Source organism: Scyliorhinus torazame, chromosome 15 (genome assembly GCF_047496885.1).
Source record: "Scyliorhinus torazame isolate Kashiwa2021f chromosome 15, sScyTor2.1, whole genome shotgun sequence".
Classification (NCBI taxonomy): Eukaryota; Metazoa; Chordata; class Chondrichthyes; order Carcharhiniformes; family Scyliorhinidae; genus Scyliorhinus; species Scyliorhinus torazame.
The window spans coordinates 213,534,030-213,555,225 of record NC_092721.1 but is presented as its reverse complement, the minus strand read 5'-3'; the positions used below and the strand labels follow the sequence as shown (position 1 = coordinate 213,555,225).

Below are 21,196 nucleotides of genomic sequence, written 5' to 3'. Positions count from 1 at the left end.
CGAAGGTTTACCAGACTGATTCCAGGGATGGCGGGACTGTCATATGAGGAGAGATTGACTCGGTTGGGATTGTTCTCGCTGGAGTTCAGAAGAATGAGGGGGAATTTCATAGAGACTTATAAAATTCTAACGGGACTAGACAGGGTAGATGCAGGGAAGATGTTACCAAACTTGGGTGTGTCCAGAACCAGGGGGCACAGTCTGAGGATTCAGGGTAAACCATTTCAGACCGAGATAAGGACACATTTCTTCACACAAAGAGTGGTGGGCCTGTGGAATTCATTACCACAGGAGGTAGTTGGTGCTAAAACTTTGAATATATTCCAGAGGCGGCTGGATATAGCACTTGGGGAGAATGGGATCAAAGGCTATGGGGAGAAAGCAGGATTAGGCTATTGAGTTGGATGATCAGCCATGATCGTGATGATCGTGATGAGGGCCAAAAGGCCTCCTTCTGCTCCTATCTTCTATGTATCTATATATCTATGTGACGTGGAACATTTCCCATACCCGGGGAGCCACCTCTCCTCTGAGGCTCACATTGTGTCCAATCGGCAGGAGCCTCCTTCGGATGCCTAAGGACGAGAGTTTTTGGCGACCGCGACATCCATGCTGACACCAAGATCCTTGTGTATAAGGCAGTCGGCCACCCAACTCTTCTATACGACTGAAACAGCAACACTGTCTGAGATGGATTCTTAACATCAGCTGGGAGGACAGGCGTACTAACATCGGTGCCCTTGAAGGAGCGAAGAGCATCGGCTTCGAGCCAGTGATCATCCGAAACCAACTGGGCTTAGGATGCCAGAGTCCCAACTGCCAAAGCAAGTCTTCTTTGCCCAGCTCAAGGAAGGCTTCCGAATAAGAGGAGGACAAAGAAAGCGCTTCAAAGACCCCCTGAAGGCTTACTTCAAGAAATGCACCATAGACGTTTGACGCCAGGGAGACCTTTGCTCGGAAGGGACCTACTTGGAGGAACCTCCTGATTGAAGGGACACAATTCTTCGAGCACACCCGACGGCAAGAGGAGGCCCAGAGAAGAAGCTTGGGAAAGGAATACCAGCGACCTACAGTCCAAGGACCAATCCCACATCCCAGAATCACCTGCCCAGTGTGCGGCCGAGGATGCGTCCTTCGGATTGAGCTCATCAGCCTCGCAAGAACCCACAGTACCCATGACCAGTAAGACAGAGTTTGTTAGATGGTCAATTAAACTCATTAGCAAGTGATCATTGAGGGAAAGTCCTTTTAGCAGTCTGGTCAGCTCTGCGCTCACCCACATCAATACTGGGCCTTGCCAATCTTTTTTAAAATAAATATTTTATTGAGGTATTTTTGGTATTGTAACAACAACAAAATAAACAATGTACATGAAACTATAAACATAGTGCAAAAGTCGTCTCCCTGCCTTACAGGTCCCACCTTTATTAACCCCCTGCTCTAAGCTAAACTAACCTCCCCCACCCCCCTTCTGACGATTAATTTTCCGCGAAGAAGTCGACGAACGGCTGCCACCTCCGAGCGAACCCTAACAGTGACCCTCTCAAGGCGAACTTGATTTTCTCCAAACAGAGAAAGCTAGCCATGTCCGACAGCCAGGTCTCTGACTTCGGGGGCTGAGAATCCCTCCAAGCTAATAGTATCCGTCATCCGGGCTACCAGGGAAGCACAGGCCAGAACGTCTGCTTCTTTCTCCTCCTGGATTCCCGGGTCTTCCGACACCCCGGAAATCGCCACCTCTGGACTCGGTGCCACCCTTGTTTTTAACACCGTGGACATAACATCTGCAAACCCCTGCCAAAATCCCCTAAGCTTCGGACATGCCCAGAACATGTGGACATGATTCGCTGGTCCTCCCGCACATTATGTGTACCTGTCTTCCACCCCAAAGAATCTGCTCATCCGGGCCACTGTCATGTGGGCCCGATGAACGACCTTGAATTGTATCAGGCTGAGCCTGGCACATGTTGCGGACGCGTTAACTCTACTCAGATACCTGAATTTGTTTCCCCTCGCCAACCCAAACTTCTCCTCCAGCGCCCTCGTACTCGGAAAGCCCCCCTCTATAAACATATCCCCCATGCTGTCAATCGCTGCTCTCCGCCATATCCAGAACCCCCCATCCATATTCCCCGGGGCAAACCGGTGATTATTACAGATTGGGGACCAGACCAATGCTCCCATATGCCTCCTCCATTGCCCCCAGACTCTCAGGGCCGCCACCACCACGGGGCTGGTGGAGTACCGTGCCGGCGGGAACGGCAGAGGTGCAGTTACCAACGCCCAGAGACTGGTTCCCTTGCATGAAGCCGCCTCCATACACTCTCATACCGACCCCTCCCCCACCACCCACTTCCTGATCATGGCTGTATTTGCCGCCCAGTAATAGTTACTAAAATTTGGCAGCGCCATCCCGCCCTCTCCCCGACTCCGCTCCAGCATTACCTTCCTTACTCACGGGGTCTTGCCCGCCCAGACGAAGCCCGTGATCACTTTGTTGACCCGTTTAAAAAAGGACCGCGGAATAAAGATGGGGAGACACTGAAATACAAGCAAGAATCTCGGGAGGACCGTCATCCTCACCGTCTGCACCCTCCCGGCCAGTGACAACGGAAGCGCGTCTCATCTCCGAAAATCGTCCTTCATTTGGTCCACTAGTCGGACCAGATTTAATTTATGCAGCTGGTCCCATTCCCGCGCCACTTGAATGCCTAGGTACATAAAGCTCCCCCCTACTAATCTAAACAGCAGCTCCCCCAATCGTCTCTCCTGTCCCCTCGCCTGGACCGCAAACATCTCACTTTTCCCCATATTTAGCCTATACCCCGAAAACCGACCAAATTCCCTTAGAATCCTCATGATTTCTTCCATCCCCTCTATTGGGTCTGATACATACAGGAGCAGGTCGTCTGCATAGCGCGAGACTCTGCACTCCACCCCCCCACGGACCAGCCACTTGAGGCTCTCAGAGCAATTGCCAATGGGTCTATAGCCAGCACGAACAACAGTGGGGAGAGGGGGCATTCCTGTCTTGTGCCCCGGTGCAGTCTAAAATAGTCTGATGTTGTCCTATTCGTCCGTACGCTTGCCACAGGAGCCTGATACAGCAACCTGACCCAGTCAATAAAGCCCAGCCAAAATCCGAACAATCCCAGTACCTCCCACAGATAATCCCATTCTACCCGATCAAAAGCCTTTTCTGCATCCACTGCAACCACTACCTCCACCTCCCTACCTTCCGGGGGCATCATGATCACGTTTAACAACCTTCTCACATTGGCCACCAACTGCCTACCCTTAACAAACCCCGTCTGGTCCTCCCCAATAACATCCGGAACACAATCCTCTATCCTGGAAAACAAAATTTTGGCTAGCAGTTTGGCGTCCACATTTAACAGGGATATCGGCCTGTAGGACCCACGCAGCTCCGGGTTCTTGTCCCGCTTCAGAATCCGCAAAATCATGGCCTGTGACATCATCGGGGGCAGCACCCCTCTTTCCCTTGCCTCATTGAACATCCTCTTCAACACCGGCCCCAATATCCCAGAGAACTTTTTATAAAACTCCACTGGGTACCCGTCCGGCCCCGGGGCTTTACCCGACTGCATGGCCTTCAGACCCTCCACTATCTCTTTCAACCCGATCGGGGCCCCCAGCCCTTCTACCAGCTCCCCGTCCACCTATGGGAAATTCAGCCCCTCCAAGAAATGCCTCATCCACTCCGGCCCCGTAGGGGGTTCCGACCTGAACAGCCTACTGTAGAAATCCCGAAACGCATTATTCACCCCAGCTGAATCTCCAACCAGGTTCCCATCTCCGTCATTTACTTTCCCAATCTCCCTGGCTGCCTCATTCTTTCTGAGCTGCTGTGCAAGCATTCTGCTGGCCTTCTCTCCATGCTCATAGATCGCCCCCCTTGCCTTTCTCAGCTGCTCCACCGCCAAACTCTGCCTGTCGCCTCCACCGTTCCCTTAAAAGCCCTGCCTCTGGGGTTTCCGCATACCTCCTGTCGATCTCCAGTATCTCCTTTCCCAGTCGGTCCGTCTCTGCCTGTCCACCTTCTCCCTATGGGCCCGGATCGCGATCAGCTCCCCTCTGACCACCACCTTCAGTGCTTCCCAAACCACTGCTGCTGAAATTTCCCCCGTGTCGTTGACCTGCAGGTAGTTCTGAATACATTTCTTCAGCCGCTCGCACATCCCTTCATCCGCCAAAAGTCCCACATCCAACCTCCAGTGCGGGCGCTGGTTACTGTCTTTACTAACCTGCAGGTCAACCCAGTGCGGGGCATGGTCTGAGATTGTGATTGCCGAGTACCCCGTGTCCACCACCCCAGCTTGCAAGGCCCTGCTCAAAATAAAGAAATCAGTCCGTGAACCCTTTTAGTTTAGACTATCCTACCCGCCTCAAACACCACCCGCTTATTGATCAGGATCGCGACCTTTCTAGTCTTTGAGTCTAGTCCTGAGTGAAAGACCTGACTGACCCAGCCTTTCCTCAATCTAATCTGGTCAGTTACTCTAAGATGCGTCTCCTGCAACATTACCACGTTCGCCTTCAATCCTCTAAATTGCGCGAACAGGCATGCCCTCCCTCTTGACCGGCCCATTTAACCCTCGAACATTCCAGGTGATCAGCCTAGTTGGGCTGATTGCCCCCCCCCCCCCCCCCCCCCCCCCCCCCGGCCGATCAGCCATCCCCTTTTTTAGGCCCGCCTCCAACCCATGCTCCGCACCTCCACCTGTCCGCCGCCAGGCAGCCTCCGCCCCCAACCTTCTCTCTGCCCCTTCGCCCAAGTCCTTCCCTCGTCAGCAGAACATTTACGCCCCCATCCCACCACCCCCCAGTAACAACACTCTGTAACCCAACCCCTTTAATAAACCGAATATATGCACCCCCCCCCCCCCCCACTGCGCTTCCGAGAGCTAGCCCGCCCAGCTAGCTTGGTGCCCCCCATCCCTGGCGCCGGATAGTCTCCAACCTATTGTTCCTCTCCCCCCCCCCCCCCCCCGCTGATACAAACATACTCCAACATCAAACAATCCCTACACAATTGCCCAACAGAAAAACACCAAAATCTAAACAAGCACCCCTCCATCCCCCAACAGTGAAAACCATAACTCACTCACTCAGCTCTACCGCTGGTCCCAAATCAATGCAAAAGGCATTACAAACAGCTTCCACAAAACGAGAAACTTTTAAAAAAAAAAAGAACAGAAAAACAAAAAAAAATACCATGAACATTGCAGCAAATTTCAAAAGTTCTCAGTCCACCACCAGTCCTTTCCTTTTCACGACGTCCAGCGTGTCCTCAGGCGACTCAAAACAAAAGTGCTGTTCCTCGTACATGACTGGCCGGATACAACAGTCCGAACTTCACACCTTTTCCTTAAAAAGGATCGACCTAATCTGGTTGAAGCCTGCTCTTCTCCTGGCCACCTCCGCACTCAAGTCTTGGTAAACCTGCAGGATACTGTTGTCTTACTTACAGCTCCGTGTCTGCTTGGCCCACTGTAGAATGCGCTCCTTATCCAAGTACCTGTGGAATGAGGGGGGGGGGGGGGGGTCTCCCATTCGCGGCTTCCTCGTGGGCGCTCTGTGAGCCCTGTCCACCTCCAAGGGCCGGGAAAATGCCCCATCCCCCAGCAGCTTCTCCGACATGTCTGCGACGTATGCCCCAGCGTCCTTCGGACCCTTCCGGGAGCACAACGATTCTCAAGTTCTGCCGGCGGGACCTATTCTCTAGGTCTTCCACTTTCTCCAGGAGCTCCTTTTGCTGGTCTCTCGGCATTCCCAGCTCACCACAGTCTGATGCTCCTCCTGCTCAGCCAGCGCCTTCTCCACCATCTGGATCGCCCGATCCTGGGCGTCCAATCGAATCTCCAGCCGCTCAATTGACTCTTTTATCAGGTCCAAGCAGTCCCGTTTCTGCAGTTTTTTTCTGCTGAATAACTTGCATCCGCTGCTCCGTTGACCGCTGGGTCAACAACCCAGAGGTCCGGTCCTCTGCCATGCTGTCTCCTGCTGCAGCTTCAGCCCAAGCCTTCTCTGTCTTTCTGTTTCTGCCTTTACGAGCACTTCTAGTCCTTGCAACGATGTGGGAATTCAGTACACAATTGCCTCTCATCAGTTTTACAATCCAAGTCCGGTAGAAAATCGTGGGAAAAGGTCCAAAAGTCCGACCAGAGCGGGAGCCACCGAATGTGCGATTTACTCCTTCATAGCCGCCACCGGAGGTCCCGGCCTTGCCGATCTTATATCCCTCGATTTTTCTGTCTTTTCCAATTGTACAATACACACAATAATACTGTCTCCTTTATTCTTGGTCTGTTTCAATACCAGGATATGTTCAAAGACAAGCATCAGAAATCTGTTCCATCGAGGGAGAACCTTGCTTTGCCCCAATCTTCCGTAATAGCGGAGTAGACTCGAAAGGCTGGACGGCAAACTTCTGTCCCTATTTCTTCTGGTCTTGTGTTCCGAGCTGTCTATCACAAAGATAGGTTGGAAAAACAACACTGCACTTTGCTTTCAATTTACCCTTCGCTGTCCATCCCTATGACAACCTCGGGTCACACGGGCATTTCTGAAACCACCAAACAGCCCGCTCCACTCGTTCTGAAAGGGACATCACACCAAAAGAAAATACAGTATTTTCCCAGACACACGGTCATCAGAAATGTTGAACTTAAACAATGTCAATTACATGTCTATGAAGAGAGATCTTGCTAAGGTTAATTGGGTAGATGGACTAAAAGGTATGATGGTAAATAAACATTGGAAAACATTTAAAGAAACAACTCAATGTCCAACATGGATAAATGCATTCCATTGAAGAATCAAGATTCAGTGAGAAAGATGTGTTCGATGTTTTAGTTGCTGTGAAATGAAGAGTCTAAAGTTCTTGTTCCTTTTCACCAAACACCATTTATTTCACTTCCAACAGCCTCTGCACAAAACTCTTAACAACACACCACCTGACAGAGGCCACCTGAAGCCCCTTTACATATCAGTGTCAATTAATGGATACTTAACATAAATGAGACAACTAATTGCAATGTCTCTTAACACATTATTAACAAGATGCAGTTGTGGCTTATTGGGAGGTTAAACATAGTATTAGATAATGATCATAGAATCCTTACAGTGCAGAAGGAGGCCATTTTTTTTAAATTAAATATTTTATTGAAAATTTTTGGTCAACCAACACAGTACATTGTGCATCCTTTACACAATATTATAACAACACAAATAACAATGACCTATTTTATAAACAGAAAATGAATAAATAATAAATAACAAAAATGAAAACTAACCCTAATTGGCAACTGCCTTATCACAAGTAACACTCTCCAAAAATATAATTTAACAGTCCAATATATAATTATCTGTAGCAACGACCTATACATATTATACAGTATATATTAACAACCCTGAGAGTCCTTCTGGTTCCTCCTCCTCCCCCCCCCCCCCCCTCCTTCTGGTTCCTCCTCCTTCCCCCCCCCCCCCCACGCCCCCCGATCCTGGGCTGCTGCTGCTGCCTTCTTTTTTCCCTTCCATCTATCTTTCTGCGAGGTATTCGACGAACGGTTGCCACCGCCTGGTGAACCCTTGAGCCGACCCCCTTAGAACGAACTTAATCCGCTCTAGCTTTATAAACCCTGCCATGTCATTTATCCAGGTCTCCACCCCCGGGGGCTTGGCTTCTTTCCACATTAGCAATATCCTGCGCCGGGCTACTAGGGACGCAAAGGCCAAAACATCGGCCTCTCTCGCCTCCTGCACTCCCGGCTCTTGTGCAACCCCAAATATAGCCAACCCCCAGCTTGGTTCGACCCGGACCCCCACTACTTTTGAAAACACCTTTGTCACCCCCATCCAAAGCCCCTGTAGTGCCGGGCATGACCAAAACATATGGGTATGATTCGCTGGGCTTCTCGGGCACCTCGCACACCTATCCTCCACCCCGAAAAATTTACTGAGCTGTGCTCCAGTCATATGCGCCCTGTGTAATACCTTAAACTGAATCAGGCTTAGCCTGGCACACGAGGACGACGAGTTTACCCTGCTTAGGGCATCTGCCCACAGCCCCTCCTCGATCTCCTCCCCCAGCTCTTCTTCCCATTTCCCTTTTAGTTCATCTACCATAGTCCCCCCTTCGTCCCTCATTTCCCTATATATATCTGACACCTTACCATCCCCCACCCATGTCTTTGAGATCACTCTGTCCTGCACCTCTTGTGTCGGGAGCTGCGGGAATTCCCTCACCTGTTGCCTCGCAAAAGCCCTCAGTTGCATATACCTGAATGCATTCCCTTGGGGCAACCCATATTTCTCGGTCAGCGCTCCCAGACTCGCGAACTTCCCATCCACAAACAGATCTTTCAGTTGCGTTATTTCTGCTCTTTGCCACATTCCATATCCCCCATCCATTCCCCCCGGGGCAAACCTATGGTTGTTTCTTATCGGGGACCCCCCCAAGGCTCCAGTCTTTCCCCTATGCCGTCTCCACTGTCCCCAAATCTTCAGTGTAGCCACCACCACCGGGCTTGTGGTGTAGTTCTTCGGTGAGAACGGCAATGGGGCTGTCACCATAGCCTGTAGGCTAGTCCCCCTACAGGACGCCCACTCTAATCTCTTCCACGCCGCTCCCTCCTCCTCTCCCATCCACTTACTCACCATTGAAATATTAGCGGCCCAATAATACTCACTTAGGCTCGGTAGTGCCAGCCCCCCCCTGTCCCTGCTACGCTGTAAGAATCCCTTCCTTACTCTCGGGGTCTTCCCGGCCCACACAAAACCCATGATGCTCTTTTCAATCCTTTTTAAAAAAGCCTTCGTGATCACCACCGGGAGGCACTGAAACACAAAGAGGAATCTCGGGAGGACCACCATCTTAACCGCCTGCACCCTCCCTGCCAGTGACAATAATACCATATCCCATCTCTTGAAATCCTCCTCCATTTGTTCAACTAACCGCGTTAAATTTAACCTATGCAATGTGCCCCAATTCTTGGCTATCTGGATCCCCAGGTAACGAAAGTCCCTTGTTACCTTCCTCAACGGTAGGTCCTCTATTTCTCTACTCTGCTCCCCTGGATGCACCACAAACAACTCACTTTTCCCCATGTTCAATTTATACCCTGAAAAATCCCCAAACTCCCCAAGTATCCGCATTATTTCTGGCATCCCCTCCGACGGGTCTGCCACATATAGTAACAAATCGTCCGCATACAAAGATACCCGGTGTTCTTCTCCTCCTCTAAGTACTCCCCTCCACTTCTTGGAACCCCTCAACGCTATCGCCAGGGGCTCAATCGCCAGTGCAAACAATAATGGGGACAGAGGGCATCCCTGCCTTGTCCCTCTATGGAGCCGAAAATATGCAGATCCCCGTCCATTCGTGACCACGCTCGCCATCGGGGCCCTATACAACAGCTGCACCCATCTAACATACCCCTCTCCAAAACCAAATCTCCTCAACACCTCCCACAAATAATCCCACTCCACTCTATCAAATGCTTTCTCGGCATCCATCGCCACTACTATCTCCGTTTCCCCCTCTGGTGGGGGCATCATCATTACCCCTAACAGCCTCCGTATATTCGTGTTCAGCTGTCTCCCCTTCACAAACCCAGTTTGGTCCTTGTGGACCACCCCCGGGACACATTCCTCTATTCTCATTGCCATTACCTTGGCCAGGATCTTGGCATCTACATTTAGGAGGGAAATAGGTCTATAGGACCCGCATTGTAGCGGGTCCTTTTCCTTCTTTAAGAGAAGCGATATCGTTGCTTCAGACATAGTCGGGGGCAGTTGTCCCCTTTCCTTTGCCTCATTAAAGGTCCTCGTCAATACCGGGGCGAGCAAGTCCACATATTTTCTATAGAATTCGACTGGGAATCCATCCGGTCCCGGGGCCTTTCCCGCCTGCATGCTCCTAATCCCTTTCACCACTTCTTCTACCTCGATCTGTGCTCCCAGTCCCACCCTTTCCTGCTCTTCCACCTTGGGAAATTCCAGCCGATCCAAGAAGCCCATCATTCTCTCCCTCCCATCCGGGGGTTGAGCTTCATATAATTTTTTATAAAATGTCTTGAACACTCCATTCACTCTCTCCGCTCCCCGCTCCATCTCTCCTTCCTCATCCCTCACTCCCCCTATTTCCCTCGCTGCTCCCCTTTTCCTCAATTGGTGTGCTAGCAACCTGCTCGCCTTCTCCCCATATTCGTACTGTACACCCTGTGCCTTCCTCCATTGTGCCTCTGCATTGCCCGTAGTCAGCAAGTCAAATTCTACATGTAGCCTTTGCCTTTCCCTGTACAGTCTCTCCTCCGGTGCTTCCGCATATTGTCTGTCCACCCTCAAAAGTTCTTGCTGCAACCGCTCCCGTTCCTTACTCTCCTGCTTCCATTTATGTGCCCTTATTGCTATCAGCTCCCCTCTAACCACCGCCTTCAGCGCCTCCCAGACCACTCCCACCTGAACCTCCCCATTATCATTGAGTTCCAAGTACTTTTCAATGCACCCCCTCACCCTTAGACACACCCCCTCATCTGCCATTAGTCCCATGTCCATTCTCCAGGGTGGGCGCCATCCTGTTTCCTCCCCTATCTCCAAGTCTACCCAGTGTGGAGCGTGATCCGAAATGGCTATAGCCGTATACTCTGTTCCCCTCACCTTCGGGATCAACGCCCTTCCCAGCACAAAAAAGTCTATTCGCGAGTAGACTTTATGGACATAGGAGAAAAACGAGAACTCCTTACTCCTAGGTCTGCTAAATCTCCACGGGTCTACACCTCCCATCTGCTCCATAAAATCTTTAAGTACCTTGGCTGCTGCCGGCCTCCTTCCAGTCCTGGACTTCGACCTATCCAGCCCTGGTTCCAACACCGTATTAAAATCTCCCCCCATTATCAGCTTTCCCATCTCTAGGTCCGGAATGCGTCCTAGCATCCGCCTCATAAAATTGGCATCATCCCAGTTCGGGGCATATACGTTTACCAAAACCACCGTCTCCCCCTGTAGTTTGCCACTCACCATCACGTATCTGCCCCCGTTATCCGCCACTATAGTCTTTGCCTCGAACATTACCCGCTTCCCCACTAATATAGCCACCCCCCTGTTTTTCGCATCTAGCCCCGAATGGAACACCTGCCCCACCCATCCTTTGCGTAGCCTAACCTGGTCTATCAGTTTCAGGTGCGTTTCCTGTAACATAACCACATCTGCCTTAAGTTTCTTAAGGTGTGCGAGTACCCGTGCCCTCTTTATCGACCCGTTCAGCCCTCACGTTCCACGTGATCAGCCGGGTTGGGGGGCTTCCTACCCCCCTCCCTTGTCGATTAGCCATCCCCTTTTTCCAGCTCCTCACCCAGTTCCCACGCAGCTGTATCTCCCCCAGTCGGTGCCCCCCCCGCCCATCCCCTCCCATACCAGCTCCCCCCTCTCCCCAGCAGCAGCAACCCAGTAATTCCCCCCTCCCACCCCCCCCCCCGCTAGATCCCCCGCTAGCGTAATTACTCCCCCCATGTTGCTCCCAGAAGTCAGCAAACTCTGGCCGACCTCGGCTTCCCCCCCGTGACCTCGGCTCGCACCGTGCGACGCCCCCTCCTTCCTGCTTCTCTATTCCCGCCATGATTATCATAGCGCGGGAACCAAGCCCGCGCTTCTCCCTTGGCCCCGCCCCCAATGGCCAACGCCCCATCTCCTCCACCTCCCCTCCTCCCCCCATCACCACCTGTGGAAGAGAGAAAAGTTACCACATCGCAGGATTAGTACATAAAACTCCTCTTTCCCCCCTTTTTAACCCCCCTCTTCGCCCCCCACATTCGCCCCACCACTTTGTTCAAACGTTCTTTTTAATAACCCGCTCATTCCAGTTTTTCTTCCACACTAAAAGTCCACGCTTCATCTGCCGTCTCAAAGTAGTGGTGCCGCCCTCGATATGTGACCCACAGTCTTGCCGGTTGCAGCATTCCAAATTTTATCTTCTTTTTATGAAGCACCGCCTTGGCCCGATTAAAGCTCGCCCTCCTTCTCGCCACCTCCGCACTCCAGTCTTGATAAACGCGGATCACCGCGTTCTCCCATTTACTGCTCCGAGTTTTCTTTGCCCATCTAAGGACCATTTCTCTATCCTTAAAACGGAGGAATCTCACCACTATGGCTCTGGGAATTTCTCCTGCTCTCGGTCCTCGCGCCATCACTCGGTATGCTCCCTCCACCTCCAACGGACCCGCCGGGGCCTCCGCTCCCATTAACGAGTGCAGCATCGTGCTCACATATGCCCCGACGTCCGCTCCCTCCGCACCTTCAGGAAGACCAAGAATCCTCAGGTTGTTCCTCCTTGCATTGTTCTCCAGTGCCTCCAACCTTTCCACACATCGTTTCTGATGTGCCTCATGCGTCTCCGTCTTCACCACCAGGCCCTGTATGTCATCCTCATTCTCGGCTGCCTTTGCCTTCACGACCCGAAGCTCCCGCTCCTGGGTCTTTTGTTCCTCCTTTAGCCCTTCGATCGCCTGTAGTATCGGGGCCAACAGCTCTTTCTTCATTTCCTTTTTGATCTCTTCCACACAGCATTTCAAGAACTCTTGTTGTTCAGGGCCCCATGTTAAACTGCCACCTTCCGACGCCATCTTGGTTTTTGCTTGCCTTCCTTGCCGCTGTTCTAAAGGATCCACTGCAATCCGGCCACTTTCTCCTCCTTTTTCCATCCGTATCCAGGGGGGATTCCCTTCTGGTTTATCGCACAGTGTTTTTAGCCGTCAAAATTGCCGTTGGGGCTCCTATCAAGAGCCCAAAAGTCCGTTTCACAGGGAGCTGCCGAAACGTGCGACTCAGCTGGTCATCGCCGCACCCGGAACCAAGAAGGAGGTCATTTGGCCTATCGAGTCTGCATGGATCCGCCACAAGAGTACACCACCTAGGCCCACTCCCCCGCCTGATACCCGTAACCCCATCTAACCTGCACATCTTTGTACACAAAGGGCAATTTAGCGCAGCCAATCGACTTAACCGCATCTTTGGAACTGTGGGAGGAAACCAGAGCACCCGGAGGAAACCCACGCAGTCACGGGAGAATGTAAAATCTCCCCATATGTTATGACAACCTTTTAAAAAGAATGAAAATCGTTGGACAAGATTTCATTTTTAAAACTTAAAACCACCTTCAATCATCAATCTAATTCAAACATTAACAGGTGAAGGATGTTTCAAACAGAAAGGTAAATTTCAGTTTAAATAGTCAATAAACCAAGATAAGCCTCACCTAGTTACAGGCGCTCCCATTGCTTCCTGCACAAAAGTGGGACCACGCACAATCTCTGTCTTTCCAACTTGGCTTCTGTTATTTAGGGTCTTTTATTTAGGGTCTTTCGCTTCCCATTCAGTTGTTTTGGCCCTTCAGTCGCATTCACCAGTAGCCATATTCTATCCGAAGTCCCCGGACACTGTTATCACCGACATGGCGCACGTTGACGAGCCCTTTCTCATCGGTTCAAAGCATCCCGATGACACGGGAATCCCCTGCGGTTCCCTTCTCTTGACCCCTTTAAACAGTCTGGCAGGCTCTGATAACTGTCTTGGGCAATCTCTGACTGTCTTCCGCGCTCTGTTCTTTCCAACTGTTTAACACGCACAGTAACACAGTCTCTGCTCTATTCTCAGAGATCTGCTTGAATACCAGTACTAGTCCCATCAGAGAGAACCTTATTTGTTTACTGTTTGCTCTGAATTGGCAAACATAAAATACAGGGTTGACCCAATCCACTGCAATGGGCTTTCTATTTCATCATTGCTTCTTAGCATCCATCTCCATGGCGACCCCAGCTCACATGGGTATTTCTTGAAACCTTATGACATCATAATCAGTAAACCAGTTAATCCTCTTTCAAAACACTCCCTCCCTGCTCCATTCCTAAAGAGCAATTACATTTTTAAAAAATGCTTTCCAAGCACATTATAATCGAAAGAAGAGGCTTATAATGTTGCAAAGAATAGTCGTAAGCCAGAGGATTGGGAATATTTTGGATAGAGAGTAAGAATAAATTGGTATTTTTCAGAATGGGAGGCAGTGACAAGTGAGGTCCTGCAAGGATCAGTGTTTGGGCCCCAGCAATATATAATGATTCGGAAAAATGAATCAAAGAACAAAACAAGCCTGTACCGGTCATGATACCAACCTTGGCCAAAACCCTCAGCACTTCCTTGTGCCGTATCCCTCTATACCCATCCTATCCATGGGTTTGTCAAGATGCCTTTTGAACGTCGTTAATGTATCTGTTTCCACAACCTCCCCTGGCCACGCGTTCCAGGCACTCACCACCCTCTGCGTAAAAAAACCTGCCTCGCACATCTCCTCTAAAACTTGCCCCACGGACCTTAAACCTATGCCCCCTTGTGACTGACTCCTCCACCCTGGGAAAGAGTGCCTGCCCATCCACTCTATCCATGCCCCTCATAATCTTGTAGACCTATCAGGTTACCCCTCAACTTCCATCATTCTAATGAAAACAGTCCGGCTCTATTCGGCCTCTCCGCATAGGTAACGGGCAACATCTTGGTAAACCTCCTCTGCACCCTCTCCAAAGCATCCACATCCTTCTGGTAGTGTGGCGACCAGAATTGTGTGCATTATTCCAAACGGGGCCTTGCCCCAAGGCTCGAGACAACTGTAGCATGGCCTACCAAAATGCATTACCTCACATTTGTCTAGATTAAACTCCCATTTGCCATTTCTCTGCCCAAGTCTCCAACCTATCTGTGTCCTGCTGTATCCTCTGACAATCCTCAACACTGTCTGCCACTCCACCAACCGCGAACTTACTAATCAGACCGACTACATATTCCTCCAAATCGTTTATGTACACTACAAACAACAGAGGCCCCAGCACTGCGGGGGGAGGTCCCACTAATCATGTTCATACGTTTTGGTCTTGTCCAAAGCTGGAGGATTACTGGAAGGAGGTTTTTAGGGTAATTTCTAAAGTGGTGCACGTGAAACTGGACCATATTCGGGGTGTCGGACCAGTCGGGGTTGCAAACGGGTGCAGAGGCAGATGTTGGAGCCTTCGCCTCGTTGATCGACCGAAGGCGGATCCTGATGGGTTGGAGAGCAGCCTCCCCACCCTGTGCCCTGGTGTGGCGGGGGGGTCTGCTGGAATTCTTGACTCTTGAGAAGGTTAAGTTTGAACTGAGGGAAAAGATGGAGGGTTCTACAATTCATGGGCATTATTCATTATGCACTTTTAAAAACTGGACAACATCGAACATTAGTTGGGGTGTGTGGGTGGGAGGGGTGGGGGGAGGGGGGGCTGTGTGTGTTAATGGAGACTATGGGTGATCTCTAATTCCTTTTTGTCATTTGTTTGTGTGAACATGTGGGCTAATGTTTGGGTTTGGTGGGAGGATGGGATCATTGTTATTGACATGGGGATTGACATTTGTTACTGATTATTGTTTATTGTTGGTGGGTGTAAATTTGGGAGAAAATGTGAAAAAGGAGAATAAAAAAAATATTTTTTTTTAAAAGTTAGTGAGGCGCAACCTCTCTTTCACAAAGCCATGCTGTCTATTGCTAATTTTGTTTCCAAATGGGTATAAATCCTGTCCCTGAGAATTCTCTCCAATAATTTACCTACTAACCGAACAAGAGACTTTGGGACATATCCACCATCGGGAACATCCTTCCTGCATCTACCCTGTCCAGTCCTGTTAAAATTTTAGAGTTTCTATGAGATTCACCCATATTCTTCTGAACTCCAATGAAAATAATCCGAACCGACTCAATCTCTCTTCATAAATCAGTCCTGCCATCCCAGTAATTAGTCTTGTAAATCATTGCTGCACTCCCTGAATAGCAAGAACATCTTTCCTCCGGTAAGGAGACCAAAACTGCACACAGTATCCCAGGTGTGGCCTCACCAAGGCCCTGTATAATTGCAGCAACACATCCCTACTTTGTACTTAAATCCTCTCTCAATGAAGGCCAACATACCATTTGCCTTCTTTATCGCCTACTACACCTGCATGCTTACCTTCAACGTCTGGTGCACAAGGACACCCAGGTCTCGTACATTCCCCTTTCCCAATTTATAACCATTCAGATAATCCTTTTTCCTGTTTTTGCTACCAAAGTGGATAACCTCACGTTTATCTAAATTATACTGTATCTGCCATTCATCTGCCCACTCGCTTAACTTGTTCAAATCACACTGAAGGATCTCTGCATCCTCCTCACAGCTCACCCTCCCACCCAGCTTGGTGTCAACTGCAAGTCTGGAGAAATCACATTTTGTTCCCTGATCCAAATCATTAATATATATTGTGAATATATATTATATTCGGTCCCAGCACCGATCCCTGCGATACCCCACTAGTCACTGCCTGCCAATTTCAAAATTCCTACTCTTTGTTTCCTGTCTGCCAACCAGTTGTCTAGCCACCTCAATACACTACCCTCAATCCCATGCGCTTTAATTTTGCACAATAATCTCTTATGTGGGACTTTGTCAAAAGCCTTCTGAAAGTCCAAGTCAACCACATCCACTGGCTCCTCTTCATCAACTCTACCGGTTACATCCTCGAAGAATTCCAGATTTGACCAGCAAGATTTCCCCTTCATCAATCCTTGCTGACTCCAAGTTCCTGCCAGTTCTCCAAGTTCTCCAAGTGCTCTGCTGTTAAATATTTTAGAATGGACTCTAGAATTTTCCCCACTACTGATGTCAGGCTGACTGGTCTATAATCCCCTGTTTTCTCTCAACCTCCAGAATTGATAGAATCTTGGAAGATGACAGCCACTATTTCTAGCCCACTTCAGTACTCTGAGATGTAGATTATGAGGCCGTGGGGACTTATCGGTCTTCAATAGCATCGATTTCTCCAAATCCCATCTCGCAACTGAAACTGATTCCCCTCTGTTCCACCCTCTCACTGAACCTTGTTTCCAAAGAGTTCTGGTATGTTATTTGTGTTGCCCTCTTTTGGAAACCGAACCAAAGTATATATTTAATTGGTCAACCATTCCTTTCTTTCCCATTATAAACTGCCCTGTTTCTGAATGCAAGGGACCTACATTTATCTTCATCAATCTTTTTCTCTTCACATACCTATAGGAGCTTTTACAGTCAATTTTTATGCCCCCGCAAGCTTAGTCTCGTACTCTTATTTCTGTCTTAATTGATCTATTTTCCCCTTCATCCCTTGGTCCGACTTTGCTGAATTTTAAACTGCTCCCAATCCTCGGGTCCGCTGTTTTTCCTGGCCAACTTGAATGCCTCTTCCTTGGATTTAATACTATCTTTAATATCCCTTGTAAGCCATGCTTTGCCCACCGTTCCCATTTTACTTTTATGCCAGACCGGAATGAACAATTGTTGCAGTTTGCCGTTGCGCTCCTTAAATGTTTGCCATTGCCTATCAACCGTCATCCCTTAAAGTGACCATAAGACATAGGAGCAGAATTAGGCCACTCAGCCCATCGAGTCTGCTCCGCCATTCAATCATGGCTAATATTTTCTCATCCCCATTCTCCTGCCTTCTCCCCATAACCCCCGATCCCCTTATTAATCACGAACCTATCTATCGCTGTCTTAAAGACACTCAGTGATTTGGTCTCCACAGCCTTCTGCGGCAAAGAGTTCCACAGATTCACCGCCCTCTGGCTGAAGAAATTCCTCATCTCTGTTTTAAAGGATCGTCCCTTCAGTCTGAGATGGTGTCCTCTGGTTCTAGTTTTTCCTACAAGTGGAAACATCCTCTCCACGCCCACTCTATCCAGGCCTCGCAGTATCCTGTAAGTTTCGATCATAGCCAACTCATGCCTCTTATCATCATAGCTTCCTTTATTTAGATTCAGGTCCCTGGTCTCCGCATCAATGACTTCACTCCCCACCTTGATGAAAAATTCTGTCATATTATGGTCGCTCATCCCCAAGGGGCCTCGTACAACTAGATTGCCAATGATTCCGTTCTCATTGCACAGTTCCCAGTCTAGGATGGCCTGTTCTCTAGTTGGCTCCTCAACATATTGATGCAGAAAACCATCCCGTATACACTCCAGGAATTCCTCCTCTACGGCATTGTGGCTAATTTGATTTTCCCAATCTACATGCAGATTAAAATCACCCATAATACAGATGTTCCTTTATTGTATGCATCTCTAATTTCCTGTTTAATGCCATTCCCAACATCACCACTACAATTCTGGGGTCTGTATATAAACCATTAATGTTTTTTGCAGCTCAGTATTTCTCGGCTCGACCCTGCAGATTCCACACCATCACAGCGAATCGCCTTCCTCATATTGCGTTAATTTCCTCTTTAACCAGGAATGCCACTCCACAACAGTTTCATAGAATTTACAGTGCAGGAGGCCATTTGGCCCATCGAGTCTGCACTGGTCCTTGTAAAGAGCACCCCATTTAAGCCCACACTTCTAACCTATCCTCGTAACCTAGTAACCCCACCCAACTTTTTTGTACACGAAGGGCAATTTAGCGTGGCCAATCCACCTAACCTGCACATCTTAGGACTGTGGGAGGAAACCGGAGCACCCGGAGGAAACTCACGCACACACGGGGAGAACATGCAGACTCCACACAGACAGTAACCCAGCAGGAAATCAAACCCGGGACCCTGGAGCTGCGAGGCAACAGTGCTAACCATTGTGCTACCAGTTTAGCCACATGTTTAGCTGCTCTATCCTCCTATTTCTAGCCTCACTGGCATGTGGCACACGGGGTAATCCTGAGATTACAACCCTAGAGGACCCTGCAAAGTCCTCCTTACTAACATCCAGGAGCTTGTGCCAAAGTTGGGAGAGCTCTCTCACAGACTAGTTAAGCAACAGCCTGACATAGTCATGCTTACAGAATCATACCTTACAGATAATCTTCCAAGACAACACTATCAGCATCATAGAATCCCTACAGTGCAAAAGGAGGCCATTCGGCCCATCGAGTCTGCACCGACCCTCGAAAAGAGCACCCTACCTAGTCCCTATTCCCGTAACCGCACCTCGGGGCAATTTAGCGTAACCAATCCATCTAACCTGCATATCTTTGGACTGTGGGAAGAAACTCATGCAAAGATGTGCAAATTCCAGATAGACCATCACCTGAGGTCGGATTCAAACTCTGGTTCCTGGTGCTGTGAAGCAGCAATTCTTTTTTTTTAAATTTAGAGTACCCAATTCATTTTTTCCAATAAAGGGGCAATTTAGTGTGACCAATTCACCTAGCTTGCACATTTTTGGGTTATGGGGGCGAAACCCACGCAAACATGGAGAGAACGTGCAAACTCCACACGGACAGTGACCCAGAGCTGGGATCGAACCTGGGACCTCGGCGCTGTGAGGCCGCAGTGCTAACCCACTGCGCCACCGTGCTGCCCTGTGAGACAGTAATTCTAACCACTGTGCCGTCCATCTCTGGGTATCTTCTGTCCTGCTGGTGGGACAGGACAGACCCAGCAGAGGTGGTGGCACAGTGGTATACAGTCGGGATGGAGTTGCCCTGGGAATCCTCAACATCGCTCTGGACCTCATGAAGTCTCATAGCTTCAGGTTAAACATGGGCAACGAAACCTCCTGCTGATTACCACGTACCAGCCACCATCAGCTGATGAATCAGTTCTCCTCCATGTTGAACACCACTTGGAGGAAGCACTGAGGGTGGCGAGGGCACAGAATATACTCTGGGTGGGGACTTCAATGTCCATCACCGAGAGTGACTCAGTGATACCACCACAGACCGAGCTGGCCGAGTCCCAACGGACAGAGCTGCTAGACTGGGACTGCAGAAGGTGGTGAGGGAACCAACAAGAGGAAAAAACATGCTTATAATAATAACAATAATAATAATCTTTATTAGTGTCACAGGTAGGCTAACGTTAACACTGCAATGAAGTTACTGCGAAAATCCCCTAGTCGCCACACTCCGGCGCCTGTTCAGGTACACAGAGAAAGAATTCCGAATGTCCAATTCAACTAACAGGACCTGTGGTAGGAAACTGCAGCACCGGGAGGAATCCCACGCAGACACGGTGAGAACGTGCAGACTCCGGTGAGCCAAGCCGGTAATCGAACCTGGGACTTTGGCGCTGTGAAGCAACAGTGCTAATCACTGTGCCCGGTGCAGATACATCTGTCTATGACAGTATCGGTAGAAGTGACCACCGTACGGTCCTTGTGGAGACAAAGTTGTGTTGTGTGGCACTACCACCGTGCTAAATAGGACAGACTTCAAACAGATCTAGCAACGTAAGACTGTACATCCATGAGGCACGGCCACCAGCAGCAGCAGAATTGTATCAACCACAATCTGTAACCTCATGACCCGGCATATCCCCCACTCTACCATCACCGCCCAGCCAGGGGATCAACCCTGGCTCAATGAAGACTGCAGGAGAGCATGGCAGGAGCAACATCGGGCTGCCCGGAAAGTGAGGTGTCAGAACAAAGAAAAGTAAAGCACAGGAACAGGCCCTTCGGCCCTCCAAGCCCGTGCCGACCATGCTGCCGACTAAACTACAATCTTCTACACTTCCTGGGTCCGTATCCTTCTATACCCATCCTATTCATGTATTTAAACATGGTTCAGCCTGGTTAAACTACAATACAGGACTATTTGCATAGCAAACAACACAAGCAGCAAGTGATCTAAGCAATTCCACAATCAACGCATCAGATCTACGCTGTGTAGCCCTGCCATATCCAGCCGTGAATGGTGGTGGACTATTAACTCGCTAGAGGAGGAGGCTCCACAAATATCGCCATCTTAAATACGAAGTCCTACAACACCAGGTTAAAGTCCAACAGGTTTGTTTCAAATCACTAGCTTTCGGAGCACTGCTCCTTCCTCGGGTGAATGAAAAGGTGGGTTCCAGAAACATATACTACATAGACAAAGTCAAATATGCAAGACAATGCTTTGAATGCCAGCATTTGCAGGTAATTAAATCTTTACAGATCCAGAGTCTTTGAGCTATCCTGCCATGACGTACCCATTTACATTAAACCTTTTGGAAAATATTTGAAGTCAAATAATGTCAATTACTTTAGGGCCCTTCTTCACTGGTCATCATTGCTACAAAATATAGCCCTTACAAACTAGACCACAAAATATAGACCTTACAATCTATAAGCAATAAAAGTAATAAATATTTGAGGACTCACCCAATCAGCTGCTTC

General features: G+C 49.4%; 1 protein-coding gene across 1 annotated transcript in view; it reads left to right on the top strand.

The window, feature by feature from the left end:
• LOC140391351 (arfaptin-2-like) overlaps positions 1 to 21,196 on the top strand; it is a 282,669-nt gene that overhangs the window by 9,300 nt on the left and 252,173 nt on the right. The window lies entirely within an intron of this gene.